Source organism: Lissotriton vulgaris, chromosome 11, assembly GCF_964263255.1.
Source record: "Lissotriton vulgaris chromosome 11, aLisVul1.2, whole genome shotgun sequence".
Lineage (NCBI taxonomy): Eukaryota > Metazoa > Chordata > Amphibia > Caudata > Salamandridae > Lissotriton > Lissotriton vulgaris.
This window is the reverse complement of record NC_141699.1, coordinates 546,165,293-546,177,740: the sequence shown is the minus strand read 5'-3', so window position 1 is coordinate 546,177,740 and position 12,448 is coordinate 546,165,293.

Here is a 12,448-nt window from a genome sequence, read left to right as displayed (position 1 = left end):
GTCGAAAACCAGCTAAACACTAGGCAAAAAGTTGGGGGTAACCGTAGTTAGGTATCCACCTTCCTACAGTAGTGTCTTGCGAACGTGTGCAGCGAGGCCCACGTAGCTGATTGACAAATGTCCTGCAAGGGGACTCCCCGGCCCAGGGCAGTAGTAGTCGCCGTGGCCCGAGTGGAATGGGCCCTCAGCCCAACAAGAGGTTCCTTTTTAGCCAAAGAATAGCAAGCCTGGATGCACAACACGATCCACCGAGAGATGGTCCGTTTGTGCACCGCCCGTCACTTCTTAGCGCCCACTTAACCAACAAAGAGTTGGTCAACCACCTGGAACTGGCGTGTGCGATCCAGATAGTATGAGAGCGCACGTTTTGGGTCCAGACGGTGGAGCCGCTCTTCCTCTTTCGAGGGATGTGGAGGCCGAAAGAAGGTGGGCAAGGTGATGGACTGCTCGATGTGGAAGGCTGTGACTACCTTGGGCAGGAAAGAGAGTCTTGTCCGCAACACAACCTTGTCCGGATGGACAGAAAGGAAAGGAGGTTTAGAGGAAAGAGCCAGGTAAGTTAGAATCAGGTTCAAGTCCCACTGGGGCATCACAAAAGGAACAGGAGGGAACATATGAGTGATGCCCTTTAAGAATCTGTTAACAATCGGGGACTTGAACAAAAAAGGCTGTTCAGGTAGCCTTAAGAAGGCGGAAAGGGCAGATAGGTAGCCCTTACTAGTGCCCAGAGCAGAGCCCTACTGGGCAAGAGAAAGAAGGAAGAGGAGAACCTCAGAAAGGGGTGCAGAGAGGATCCACAGCCTTTGCTGTGCACCATTCCACAAATTTGTTCCACCTGCAGGCGTATACCGACTTCGTGGAGGGATGCCTGGTCGCCGCTCAATCTCCAAGCATGGAGGTGGAGACTGGACAGGTTCGGGTGTAGGACCGTCCCCTGCTGCTGCGACAGAAGGTCCTCCGGAAGAGGCAGACAAATCGGGGGATCGACAGACATACTGAGTAGCTCGGGATACCAGTATCTTCGTGCCCAGTCTGGAGCCACAAGGATAACTTGGGCACGGTCGCGCCTGATCTTCTTCAGCACTCTGGGCAGAAGTGGTATAGGCGTATAACAGACTCCACTCGAGACGAAAAGCGATGCCGAGCGAGTGCCGCCTTGGAAATTTCAAAGCGAGGTACTGATGACATTGCGCGTTCTCTTCGGTGGAGAATAGATCTAACCAAGGCTCTCTCCACTGCTGAAAGATGCCTTGCGCCACGTCCGAGATCAGATGCCATTCGTGATCCATCATGTACCAACGGCTGAGTTCGTCCGCCCTGGCGTTCAGAGAACCTGCCAGATGTTGAACCACCAGGGTCACGCCCTGATGTTCCTGCCACTGCCAGAGGCGCAGAGCCTCCTGGCATAGGGTCCACGACCCCACCCCGCGCTGTTTGTTGCAGTACCACATGGCGGTGGTGTTGTCTGTGAACACCTGAACTACACTACCCCGGACAGAGGAGAGGAATGCCTTCAGTGCAAGCCGGATCGCCTGCAGCTCCAGAAGGTTGATGTGGAGCTGGGACTACGCCGGAGACCAGAGGCCTCTGATCTCCGCCTCTCCCATGTGGCCCCCCCAGCCCTGAAGGGACGCGTCTGTCACAACTACGTGCTCCGGCTGGGGTAGGGAGAGGGATCTGCCGCTGACCCAATCGCGGTCCGTGAGCCACCACTGCAACTGTTTTGCAGTGCCCTCCGAGATCACGACATGGTCGGATAAGTTGCCCTGATGCTGGGCCCACTGAAACTTCAGGTCCCACTGCAGAGCCCGCATCCGCCACCTGGCGTGATGCACCAGAAGGATGCAGGAGGCTATCAGCCCCAGCAGCCACAGCGTCAACCTGACCGAGACTCGGGATAACGGCTGAAAGATCGGAATCATAGCCTGAATATCCCGAACCCGCTGTTCCGGAGGGTAAACCCCAAACTGCGCTGAGTCTAGAACCGCTCCGATGAAGAGGAGCTTCCGAGAGGGACACAGGTGTGACTTCGGCACATTGATGGAGAACCCCAGCAGGTGCAGGAGGTCGGCCATAGTCTGGAGGTGGCTGACGACTGTCTGGGGCGAGCCCGCCTTCAACAACCAGTCGTCGAGGTAGGGGAAGTCTGAAACCCCTAACCTGCGCAGATGAGCTGCGACCACCGCCATCACTTTCGTGAACACCCGTGGGGCGTTGGTAAGGTCGAAGGGGAGCACGGTAAACTGAAAGTGCTCGTGGCTTACCGTGAACCGCAGGTAACGCTGGTGGGACGGCAGGATGGGGATATGAAAATTAGCATCCTGCAAGTCCAATGCTACCATCCAGTCTCCCGGGTCCAGGGCAGCTAGGACCTGAGCTAGCGTCAGCATCTTGAACTTCTCCTGCCGGAGGAAGCCGTTGACGTGCCGCAGGTCCAAGATAGGGCGTAGGCCCCCTTTGCCCTTCTTGGGTACCAGAAAGTAGTGGGAGTAACAACCACACCCTACTTCTGGCCCAGGAACGCACTTGATGGCCCACTTGGCCAAGAGGGCCGTAACTTCCTCTCTGAGAAATGTCAAGTGATCCCCCGACACGCGGTGGTTCTGCGGTGGCATGGCTGGAGGGGTCGCCTCGAAGGGGAGAGAGTAGCCCCTTCGGACGATGTGCAGCACCCACCTGTCTGATGTAACAGTGCGCCAGTGGAGGTGGTGAAGGCAAACCCTGTCTCCCACTGGCGTCACATGGGCCTGAAAGCTCGAACTAGGAAGGTTTCGAGGTGGATGCTGCAGGGGCAGGTGTGGACTGGCCGCGCCGTTGTCCCCGACCGCCGCCACGGCGGTTTCCACTGCCACCACTGCGCTGGATGTTAGACTGCGGCACGTGGCTGGCAGCACGTGTGGGGGCGCCTCTTCCTTGGCCACGAAAGGAGCGAAAGGCACCCGTTTCCTGGCGCGGGGCCGAGAGGCCCAAGGACTTGGCCGTAGCCCTGGAGTCCTTAAAGCGCTCAAGCGCATGGTCTGCCTTGTCGCCAAAGAGGCGACGGCCATCAAACGGCATGTCCATAAGAGTGTTCTGGACATCAGCCGAGAAGTTGGCGGACCTCAACCAGGCGTGGCGATGAATCTCCACCATCGTTGCCATCGCTCTGCCCAGTGAGTCCGTGGTATCCAGCCCACACAACATGGAGTACCGTGCCGCATCTCGACCCTCCGCAAGGGCTTGGGCGAGTTTAGTCCGGACCTCCTCCGGACATAGTGGCAGCACGTCCGCCACCGTGTCCCACAGAGAGTGGGTGACCGCAATCCCAAACTTAAGGATAAGAATACTTTCTTTCCCTATTGCTCATATCTCTTGGATTCCCGATTGGGGGGAGCCGTCGGGAACTCGGACTGGGAGTTAGAGGCCATGGTCGAGGCCTAGGCAATGAAGACACCGGCGATGGGGGTCGGTAACCAACATCAGTTGGTCGCAGTCGGCACAGGGTTTGAACCTGGGCATCCCTACCGGCACCGTCTGAGTCGTATAAACTTCAAAGTAGATAAAAAATAATCGAAAAAGTTTAGTCAAAAATGGACTAAGGGTACCACTTTTTCCGGATCGATGCTTGCTGGCGCGGAAAAAAGAAGAACGGACGATCGCCACCCTCGCCTCTGTGTATCCTCCACCGCTCCCGGTCTCTTCTACTGTAAGTATACTCCTGCTACCATGGGTTGCTAATCATCTTCTGCCATAATTGTTTCACCTTCCTGCGGCCTTTCATCATGCGGCTCCCCCACCTCAGTGGCCTCTGTATCTCCCGCTCTCAGGTGTGTTTGGTATAGGCCCCAAAAGTTCTTTGGCCGACTGGTCGGGCAGTAGCTCACTATAGGTCTCAGACTGCATGCAGCAGTACAACAAGTCGCGTGCCCATCGCTTAGCCGCCGGAAGCTGGCCCCTCATCCAGCAGCACGCCACCACGTGCCTAGCTATTAGCATTCCCATATCAGCGAGTCGTCTCACTGCCACCGTTAGGCCCCTAGAGTGTCCAAGCAGCGCCAGCGCTGGGTCTGGGGTCAGCTCTAGTTCCAGGATCGCATTCACTGCCGAAAAAATGCTGTCGCAGTATTTCAGTACCCCAGGGCAGTGCCACGCAAGATGCATAAAGTCTGCGACCGGTTCGTGGCATCGTTCACATTCAGCCGACTGTCTGAGACCGTATCTGTGAAGTCTCTCAGGGGTGTAGTACACTCTTTGGAGAAACTTGAAATGCACCAATCTATGTCGACCATTTAGCGATAGCTTTTAAGTGCTCATACAACAATACCGCCACATATCATCGTCAATGGTAACCTGTAAATCTTTTTGCCAGGCTGTAGGAAGGTGGATACCTGACTATGGTTACCCCAGATTTTTTGCCTTGTGTTTAGCTGGTTTTCGGCTTAGTTGGCCTGGTTCCCTGCTAATCAGGGCCCCAGCCTATCTGCTCTCTCTTTAAAATGGATTCCATGTACCCTAGGTGCATAACTGGCTTGGGTCACCTTATCAGCCCCTGTACAGTGCACTATAGGTGCCCAGGGCATAGGTGCATCCAAGGCCCACCAGGGGCTGCAGCATATCTTTTGCCACCCCTGGCTGGCTATCCAAATTGACACAACTGGCTGATCACTCAGCTGGGGCAAGGTGGTATAATCACCCCTTGCTTACATATAGTATACCTATATCTAAACCTATATCTGGACACATCTATACCTATAAGTCACTCCTATGGCAGGCCTTAACAATCCTGGAGGCAGAGTGATTGGTTTTATGTGAGATGGTTCTCTAGCATGAGCTGAGCCTGTCTGTCGGGACCAACTCCCTTAGCTGATCCAGGATATTGCCATACCATATACTCTTAAGTGCATTATAATCCTCGCGGTTACTTGCTAACTTTGGTTTGGCTTTTTCAAAACATGTCGTGTAAGGTGTCATACGCTTTGGAATACTACCCCCTCGCCAGTCCTGGCGACGGGGCTAGCATTCTACCCTTCTAAAGGTAGAAGACATGTTACTTTGCTGTAACGCGGTTAATCCTAACCAGAGCCTCTGCATCACAAAATGGATGCTGCTGCCACAGACACAAGTCTGACCTCCTACTGCTGACCGAAACTTGGCAGGGGAGGCCTGGACAATAGGTTTCCTGTCGCAGGGAGGGGCTACACCTCCCCAGACAGGAGATAGTGGATTGGGGCAGGGTGGGCTGAATGAAACTAGACACTGCCTGGGGCACACAAGGTGTCCCATGCATAGTCCAGTTCAAACCGATGCTGGGACCCTCCAGTCCCAGCTCTGGCGCGAAACTGGATAAAGGGAAAGGGGTGTAACCACCCCCTTCCTGGGTCCCACCCATAGGAGGGACCTAGCAGGTGATCCAGCCCACAGATTTGGAATAAAGGTGGGAGCAGTGCTAGTGCACGCAGATTATCCTGACTGAAACTTATGAAATGAAACTCTGGACCCTTCGATATCCCACTCGACGTGGAAGACTGAAGAATCTCCCTTGTGGTCAAGGAGTGACCACCCTGTGCAAACAGGCACCAACCAGCGCCTCACCGTTTGCGAGTGACAGAGTTCGACAAGACCCAGCGTTCCTGCCTTCCAACAGCCCGATCCACAGTCCCAGCATGTCTGAGATCCGTGGAGGCGACCTGAAGCGTGGGGCCGGCCATCTTGGAAAAACTACGAAGTGCTGACCGTGCAGCTTCCGAGGCTCCCTCAACGCTGTGCATTGGGGTTTGAGAAGCCCCAGCCCCGAGCAGCTTTTGCAGCAAAGCTCACCCTTCCACACTCTCCGAGTGCTGCGTGGGGCCCTTCTGCATTTTTCTGCTCGACGTGTTGGTCCGGTCGCTTGCCTGTTGGCTAGTGGCCCTAGTACCGACAAACCTTTGAATTTGCTCTGCCAGTCCGGTTGCTCTGGACTGGCCACCGCTCCCCTGAAAAGGAGCACCCGCTCTGACCTTCCTGGTCCGAGCAAGAAGCGATCTTCGAATCCTGCGTGGGTTGCGCTTGCCAAGGTTTGTTTGCTCCAATCCGGAAGCCGACACCACCGACAGCTAGAGCCTTCGTGGGACAGCTCGTGATCCACTCCTGGACATCCTCGGTGCCCCAGAGTCCACGTGGCAGCGGAGACAAGCTTCATGACAACCACCTGATTGCGCCCGACATTGCCTGGTTCCTTCCTGGTTCCACCCTGGTCACTGCTGAGTGACCCAGACTCTGTCCCCTCTGCTTTCAGGTTCTCTACATCTTCGATCCTCCCTTGGATCGCACCGGACACTTCTCTTCTGGCCGCCTGCAGCATCTTCATCTACAGGCTCCATAGATCTACACGACGAAAGCCGACACGACTTTGCACCTGTGCACCCGCTTCATGTGGGTGAGGTAACTCTTGAACCCCGGTGCTCCTGTAGTGGTATACACCTCTAGTGTCTAAGTCTAAAGTTTTGTACTTCTAGTCCAGTCGGAAGACTCTTCAAACAGTAACTCGATAACTTTTACGCACCATTGACTTTGCATTCGTGCATGTGTGTGCTTTCAGCGCTGCACCCGATTCCCGCGGGCTTTTCCCGACTTCAGCATTGCTAGTCCCGATTAGTCCCAGCGATTCCCCAGGCCCTAGGCCTGACCACTGTTCGATTAGTGATACTTATACCACTTATGTAGTATATGGTTTGCGGACCCCTGGCCTCATCCATAATTGTGCAACTTTCATATGTTTTACTGTGCTTTTGTTTAAACGCTTGTGCTTCTATCCTCATAAAGAGTCTAGAGGATTATTCTGAGAATAAATACATATATTTTTATAATATATAACTTGTGTGGTGTCCTTTCATTTGATATTACAGGATTGTGATTGGTAAAACAGCTGGCTTCACATGCCCTCTTGAGTTTAGCCTGAAGGCTGCTTAGTCCATGCTACCTCTAGGATAGCTTGTCTATAAGGTTGACTTACAACCACCACCATAAGGGATTGTGTGGACTGATACAAGGTTCCGCCAGAATTGGAGACATCATATATCAGGCCAACTTCTCACACAGGCCGTTCTGAATTTCATGAGCCGGTTCTCTCGGTGCAGTAGTGCCGTTTTGTACAGATTCGTGATTAGCTTAGGGGGTGTCTCTGTTTTGATAACGTAAGTGAGTGCTGGAATCTCTGGTGGTTCTGCTAAGACGGGCCCTAGCAGTTCTGAAAGGGCACTACGCACCCTATGATATTGGAAACGAAGCAGCAATGGGGCGCCCCCGCTATCTACCGCTATCTGGTCCCAGGTCTTAACCATGCCTTCCGAGAATAGGTCTCCCGCCTCTCGGATGCCCAATTTATTTAATGCTAGTGCTACTCCTCTTTCCCAAACTGGTGGTAGCCAAAGAGCCCACTCCAGAGGCATGCTCAGTGAATATAGCAGAGCGCTGCTCTGTGCCTGCAAAAGGGAGTGCCAGGCGTGATTCGTAGCAGTAATAGAGTCTAATATGCCCGTCCGTCGATCCACCGGCCGGAAAATCGTGGCTGGGAGAGGTAGAGGGTCAGAGAAGACACGTTCCATTTGCACATGGGGAATGTTCGTGTCTCCGTGTATCCAGGTGTGCAGGTGGGCGGCCTGCGCCACCCTACAGTAAAGCTCAAAATCTGGTGCACCCAACCCACCCATATTGTACGGTAGAGTAAGGACAGTCCACTTCACTCTAGGTTGCTTGCCAGCCCATGCTAACCTAATCATAAGCTGTTCAGGGTCCGGAAGAAGGCTTTCGATAGTACCATCGGAATGGCGCTGAACAGGAAGAGGAGTCTGGGCAGCACCACCATTTTCATGACAGCTATACGTTCCATAAGGGAGAGCGGAAGTCTGCACCTCGCCTCTACGTCATCATCCAGCTTGCTGTAAGCCTCCCTATAGTTTTCTCTGAGCAGCGTTTCCGAGTCCGTATGCAACCGGACTCCTAGATATCTAACCGGATCCACAGTCCATTACAGCTGGAATTCCATTTCAAACCTGCTGGTCGCGGGGGTTCGGGGAAAGGCCACTGACTTAGACCAGTTGACCCTCAGCCCAGAGAGCGATCCAAAGCGGACCACTTCTCTAAGCATAGACGGCAGGTTGCATTCTGGGTCTCTGACATATAGAAGGGTGTCGTCTGCATACGCCAAGACCACTATTTTATACGTTGGGAAACTTACGCCCTCATTGCAGTGATATTCCTGCAAAGCGCAGGCGAGCGGCTCAGCCACCAGGGCTTATAGTAAGGGGGATAAAGGACACCCCTGCCGAGTTCCTCTACTAATTGGAAAGTGGTCCGTCACCAGGTCGCCTAATCGGAGCCTAGCTGTCGGTTTATGGTATAGGGCACCCAGCATTTGCAGAAACGGCTCACCCAATCCCAGGCGCCGTAACACCTGTCTCATGAATGGCCATTCAACCGAGTAGGTCAAGTTTCTGCTAGGAATGTTCTGGAGAGACCAGCTAGGTGCCAGAAGAGCGAGTCAGGTCGCAAGCACGTTCGCGTAGATTTTAGCATCAACGTTGAGGAGGGATAATGGCCTGTAGGAGCTGCACTTATCGGGTGCCTTATCTGGCTTGAGTATTGTAACTATTAGGGCTTCTCTCATTGATTGCGGCATGCTGCCCTCAACACAGATGTCATCGAACAGCCTACCAGAGCGCATGCTCGCCAGAGCCTCTCTGATTTCATCTTTCTCTATCGGTAGTATCAGGAACTCACGGTGCACGTTCGTAAGCATGGGTATATCTATGTGCTCCAAGTAGTCCGTGATCTTATCCAAAAGGTTTCCGCCTCTAGAGGAGTAAAGATCTGAGTAATAGTTCCTAAATTCGTTCGCTATTTCAGTTTCGTCTTGATCACTTGGCCGTCTGTCCTCTTCAGCTCAGTGATGTGAGACTTCCTCCTGCTGCCCTTAAGTAAACTAGCTAGGAGCGAGCTTGACCGTTCCCCCTCTCCGTATGTTCGTGCCATAGCATATTTCCCCATGTGCTGCACTTCCCTGCCCGCTTCTTCATTATATTCCGTAATAAGGGTCTTTATCTCCTCTGCTACATCGTTGTCTGGCGCACTCTGCTGCCTCTGCTCTAGGGACGCCAATTGTGTTTCTAGCATTGTCAGTCTTTGTCGGATAGATTTAAGTACGCTAGAGTGTTTTGACATAGCTATGCCCCTAACGTACACCTTAAAAGCTTCCCACACCGATTGAAAGCTGTCCACTGAGCCAATGTTAGCCTCAAAAAAGATATCAATCTCTTCTGCTAGTTCTCCCCTGAACATCGGATCAAGCAGTGAGTATGGGGGAAAACGCCATGTAAATGGCGGAATCCATTTCGTGGGGGCCGTTAGTACCAACAGGAGCGGGGAGTGATCCGACAGTGTACGAGTCAGGGCAACACAATCCTTGATACGCCCCTTCATGGAAGAAGAAGCCAGCCAATAGTCAATTCTGGTGTGTATGTCATGGTAGGCAGAATAGTGTGAGTATCCTCCCTGAGCTGTGTGTCTGCAGCGTCATACATCCTCCAGATCCATACTAGTAAGTTCCGCTAGAAGCGTCTGCGTGGCTGCAGAGGGCTTGCGTGGAGGGCCAGCTGACCTGTCCAGCGCCGGGTCAAGTACCAAATTGAAGTCTCCCCCCATAGTACCTGTGTAGTGGGATAAGTGCGTGCAACGCTAGCCAGATTATGATAGAATTCCGGGGAGTCATAGTTCAGGCCGTAGACATTATTCACTACCAGATCCATCCCTATCCCTTTGCAGCGGGATATCACAAATCTGCCCTCCTGGTCTGCCTTCAGTAGCGACAGTGTCAGTTTCGATCTCGGGTTGCCCCATGTCAGTAGGCCCCTGGAATGTGTTGTGAAGCCTGCCACTGTGGAAGAACCCACCAATCCCTTACTGAGCAGCATTTTACTTACGCTCAAGGCGGCTCAGAGCCTCGCCATGCAGCTTATGGAAGGTGGGTCCCTTGCAGAAGGGCCAGGTCGACCCTCTGCCGCTGTAAATAGCTTAAAACTCTAAGAAGTTTGCGGTGATCATTGAGGCCCCGAACATTCCATGTTAGTGCTCTGAGCACACATGGCGGATCATGTTCAGGAGACACTGTTGTGTTTGACATTTCTCGTAGGTGTATATAGCTCGTGTGGCAAAGTGGGCAGTGTGCGCACATAGAGGAATAACATAACCCCCCCCCCTTCAACTTGTGTGGTGAACAACAAAACAGCCCCTCGCCCCTCCCCCTCCCACAGCAGACCACCCCCCATTTGGCATTGCAGAGCCCCTTCCCTCCCTCCCACCCTCTCTGCCCAACCCTCAACTTCTTAAAAAACAACTCCAAGGAGTGATATGGTGGCATTACGCACGGGGGCCGAGGTCGCCATGCAACCAGCAAATAGAGCTAGAGTGCTCTACACTGTTGACGCTCCGCTTGCTACCTGTTGTGGTATATAGTATGCACTAGTCACCCTGCAGTCAAAAGGTATTGCCTGGCAAGGCAATCATTACTAAGTATCTAGTGTAAATTTGAATCAGTCCCTCGCACTGGTATAAATCCTATTGTTCAACAGTTCAGCGAACATAGCATAATCCCCTGAAATTAGTCCAGCGCTATTACAAGCAGACTTACCCCAAACCAATTACCACCCTGAGCAACCAGGCAAGTCCAAGCCCATCGCTGCAGTCCAACTCGAGTCTTAGGGGCAGTGCCTCAAATTATATCGCCATCTGTGCAACTGGCTCTCAGGGAATAGCTCCTAACTAAACGCAGCTGTAGCGCCTTATCGCCGCATGTTGCAACCATTTAGAAGTCCGTTACTCCTGCTCATCTAGTTGACTGGTCTTGCCTGCGACTTCCCTCGGCTCCAAGGCATCCCTGCGGAGGTCTCTCGTCCAGGTCTTTAGGGCTTGTTGTAGGGCTTGAGGATCTGTAAACAGGTGGAAGTGACCTTGTCTGTTGACTCTTAGTTTTGCAGGGTACAGCATCGCGTAATCCAGGCCCAGGTCCCTGAGATGACGTTTGTACGGGGCAAAATGCTTACGAGCCTCCTGCACTCTGGCTGTGAAATCTGAATACAAAGATATTTCGATCCCTCATACTGCAATGATTTCTTATCTCTGGTCAGCCGCAGTGCCACGTCTCTGTCCCTATAGTTGAGCAGTTTTGCGATGATCGGACGCGGCAGGGCCCGCGGACCCAGGGAGCGGTGGGCGCGCTCCACTACAAACACCTGGGAAAAAGACTCTTCCCCCAGCAAAGTGGTCAGCAATTTTTCTATGAATTTCTCCATGTTGCCTGTCTGCGTTGACTCCGGCAGGCCCGTTATTCGCAGGTTGCAGCGACGAGACCACGCCTCCAAATCTTCTGTTTTGTCCTGTAGCGTCTGCATGAGCTTTTCAATTTTTTTGTGGCATGTGTCCAGTTCCGTATGCGCCTCCTCAACCTCCGTCAATCTTCTCTCGGACATGTCCAACCTTTCTGCATGTTTATCGATCCGTTCCGCCATCCTGTCCATCCCATAGGTGAGGGCGCCTATCTTCGAGCCCAAGGCAGTCAGACTGCTCTGAAGGCCCTTCTCCATGGCCAGTAGGATATTCTTTAGATCCGAGTCTTCAGTCGCTTCTTCACGTCCCTGCGAGGCATCCTTATCTGAATTTGCGGCTCCTTGCGGCGTCAGGCGTCTCTGATCAAAGGTGATTTTTGTCTGGGTTTTGTCGCCCCTTCCCATCTTGCGGAGCTATGACTCAGTGACCTGCACAACGGTAGAATATGCGCGTTATGCCCAGGTTAGAGCCCTGTCACGTGAAGCCGCAGATGGTGCAATGCAGTCTAGGCACCGGGATGATCAATGTGTTCCCGCACCGCAGGTGTGTCCAATTATTCTACAGGCCTTATAGTGACTGGCGAGGCCCCGCCCGCCAGGCCCCGCTCCTCACAATTGTCTAGATGCAGTAACGGGACGGATCTCAGATCTCCCCCTACCATGTAGGTAACTCCACTGTCCGGCGTTGGGGCCTTACAGGACGCACAGTGTGTTTCGCACCCAAATGTGTCGCAGGGAGGGAGGCGTCGCCTGCAGCCCAGCTCTTATGGCGTTTTCCACCCGCTCAGAGCCTCGCCGTGCAGCTTGTGGCCCGGGCTGGGCCCACTCTCACGCACTGCCCCTGTAGTGTTGGGCTCACACGTGTACGCCAGTCGCCCAGTTCAGCAGGGCACAGCTCCCCTCCCTCGGCCGGTTCTTCAACTCCACTACGCAGGTAATCAGGTCCGTGAGTCAGCCCCTTCATAGACGAGCCCCACGCTGGCATCAGAATCGCCTCTATCTATCGCCTCTTATCGTCTCCGCTACCGAGAGGCGCTGACTTTCCCTTTCATGAGGGCACCTCGCCGCAGCACACACCTCCGGTAAAGGGATCCTCCCGACTCTCTGTCTCT